Genomic DNA, 3,244 nt, shown 5'->3' on the forward strand with positions numbered 1-3,244 from the left:
CCAGCGCCGCCTGAGCCGCCCGTCTGCCAGCGCCGCTGAGCGCCCGTCTGTCCAGCGCCGCCTGAGCCGCCCATCTGTCCAGCGCCGCCTGAGCCGCCCGTCTGTCCAGCGCCGCCTGAGCCGCCCGTCTGTCCAGCGCCGCCTGAGCCGCCCGTCTGTCCAGCGCAGCCTGACCCCCGTCTGTCCAGCGCCGCCTGAGCCGCCCGTCTGTCCAGCGCCGCCTGAGCCGCCGTCTGTCCAGCGCCGCCTGAGCCGCCCGTCTGTCCAGCGCCGCCTGAGCCGCCCGTCTGTCCAGCGCCGCCTGAGCCGCCCGTCTGTCCACGCCGCCTGAGCGCCCGTCTGTCCAGCGCGCCTGAGCCGCCCGTCTGTCCAGCGCCGCCTGAAGCGCCCGTCTGTCCACGCGCCTGAGCCGCCGTCTGTCCAGCGCCGCCGAGCCGCCCGTCTGTCCAGCGCCGCCTGAGCCGCCCGTCTGTCCAGCGCCGCCTGAGCCGCCCGTCGTCCAGCGCCGCTTGACCGTCTGTCCAGCCGCCTGCGCGTCTGTCCAGCGCCGCCTGAGCCGCCCGTCTGTCAGCGCCGCCTGAGCCGCCCGTCTGTCCAGCGCCGCCTGAGCCGCCCGTCTGTCCAGCGCCGCACTGAGCCGCCCGTCTGTCCAGGCCTTCAGAGCCGCCCGTCTGTCCTGACCTTCAGAGCCGTCCGTCAGTCAGGAGCCGCTAGACCGTCCGCCAGACAGGAGCCGCCAGAGCCGCCAGCCAGCCAGGAGCCGCCAGACCGCCAGCCAGCCATGACCTGCCAGAGCCGCCAGCCAGCCATGACCTGCCAGAGCCGCCAGCCAGCCAGACCTGCCAGCCGCCAGCAGCCATAGCCTGCCAGAGCCGCCAGCCAGCCATGACCTGCCAGAGCCGCCAGCCAGCCATGACCTGCCAGAGCCGCCAGCCAGCCATGACCTGCCAGACGCCAGCCAGCCATGACCTGCCAGAGCCGCCAGCCAGCCATGACCTGCCAGAGCCGCCAGCCAGCCATGACCTGCCAGAGCCGTCAGTCAGCCAGGAGCGCCAGAGCCGTCAGCAGCCAGACTGCCAGAGCCGTGCCAGCCATGACCGCCAGAGCCGTCAGCAGCCATGACCTGCCAGAGCCGTCAGTCAGCCAGGAGCTGACAGAGCCGTCAGTCAGCCAGGAGCTGCCAGAGTCGTCAGTCAGCCAGGAGCTGCCAGAGCTACCTGTCACGCCGGCGATGCCGGAGCTGCCCCCTCAGTCCGGAGCTGCCCCTCAGTCCGGAGCTTGGCCCCTCCAGTCCGGTGCTGCCCCTCAGTCCGGGTGCTGCCCCTCAGTCCGGTGCTGCCCCTAGTCCGGTGCTGCCCCTTAATCCAGTGGGGTTAATATGGAGGGTAGCCATTAGGGGGAGGCCACGGAAGCGGGGATTAACTATGGTGGGGTGGGGCCACGTCCAGAGCCAGAGCCGAGCCTTGGACAGATGCCCACCCAGACCCTCCCCTATAGGTTCAAGTTTTGCGGCCGGAGTCCGCACCTTGGGTGGGGGGGGGGGGTACTGTCACGTTCCTGACCTTATTTCCTTCGTTCTGTATTGTTTAGTTGGTCAGGACGTGAGCTGGGTGGGCATTCTATGTATGTGTTTCTATGTTGGGTTCATGTCAAACTAGCCTGATATGGTTCTCAATCAGGGGCAGGTGTTTACGTTTCCTCTGATTGAGAACCATATTAAGGTAGGCTGTTCTCACTGTTGTTTTGTGGGTGATTGTTGCTGTGTCTGTGTCTGTTTCACCACACGGTACTGTTTCGTTTCGTTCGTTCGTTTGTTCCACCTGTTCGTGCGTTCATGTTTTATGTTCTCAAGTTCAGGTCTGTTCACGTCGTTTTGTTATTTTGTTTAAGTGTTCTTCATTACGTCGCTTAAAGAAATAAAATATGGATACATACCACGCTGCATATTGGTCCGATCCTTGCTCCTCCTCAGCCGAGGAGGAAGAAGAACGTTACCACATTTTAAGATACACTTCTTGTTAATCCCACCACAGTGTCCGATTTCAAATAGGCTTTACAGCGAAAGCACCACAAACGATTATGTTAGGTGAGTGCCAATTCACAGAAAAACACAGCCATTTTTCCAGCCAAAGAGAGGAGTCACAAAAAGCAGAAATAGAGAAAGTAATCACTAACCTTTGATCTTCATCAGATGACACTCATAGGACTTCATGTTACACAATGCATGCATGTTTTGTTCGATAAAGTTCATATTTATATTAAAAAAATCTCAGTATACATTGGCGCGTTATGTTCAGTAGTTCCAAAAACATCCGGTGATTTTGCAGAGAGCCACATCAATTTACAGAAATACTCATCATAAATGTTGATGAAAATACAAGTATTATACATGGAACTTTAGATAAACTTCTCCTTAATGCAACCGCTGTGTCAGATTTCAAAAAAACTTTAACGAAAAAACAAACCATGCAATAATCTGAGTACGGCGCTCAGAGCCCAAAACAACCATAAAGATATCCGCCATGTTGTGTAGTCAACAGAAGTAAGAAATAGCATTATAAATATTAACTTACCTTTGATGATCTTCATCAGAATGCACTCCCAGGAATCCCAGTTCCACAATAAATGTTTGTTTTGTTCGATAATGTCCATCATTTATGTCCAAATACCTCCTTTTGTTAGCGCGTTTGGTAAACAAATCAAAATTCATGACGCGCGTTCACTAGGAGCAGAGAAAGTTACAGTCCGTAGAAACATGTCAAACGATGTATAGAATCAATCTTTAGGATGTTTAACATAAATCTTCAATAATGTTCCACGCACCCTTGTGGGGCCCAGTGCTGAGGGTCAGCGAGGTGGAGATGTTGTTTCCTACCTTCACCACCTGGGGGCAGCCCGTCAGAAATTCCAGGACCCAGTTGCACAGGGCGGGGTTGAGGCCCAGGGCCTCCAGCTTGATGATGTAGTCAATGACCAGCATTCTTACATACTGTAGGTATTCCTCTTGTCCAGATGGGATAGGGCATGTGGCAGTGTGATGGCAATTGCATCGTCTATGGACCTGTTAGGGCGGTATGCAAACTGAAGTGGGTCTCGGGTGCCCGGTAAGGTGGAGGTGATATGATCCTTGACTAGTCTCTCAAAGCACTTCATGATGACAGAAGTGAGTGTTACGGGATGGTAGTAATTTAGTTCAGTTATCTTTGTCTTCTTGGTACAATCTCTTTCTCTTTGTGTGGTGTGG

The 3,244-nt window shown here is 55.9% G+C and overlaps 1 pseudogene; it reads left to right on the top strand.

Moving 5' to 3' along the window:
* Positions 1–1,018: 1,018 nt before the first annotated feature.
* The window catches only part of LOC111962563 (zona pellucida sperm-binding protein 4-like), a 14,780-nt pseudogene continuing 12,554 nt past the window's right edge, over positions 1,019–3,244 (top strand).

This window comes from Salvelinus sp. IW2-2015, linkage group LG4q.1:29 (genome assembly GCF_002910315.2).
Source record: "Salvelinus sp. IW2-2015 linkage group LG4q.1:29, ASM291031v2, whole genome shotgun sequence".
Taxonomy (NCBI): Eukaryota; Metazoa; Chordata; class Actinopteri; order Salmoniformes; family Salmonidae; genus Salvelinus; species Salvelinus sp. IW2-2015.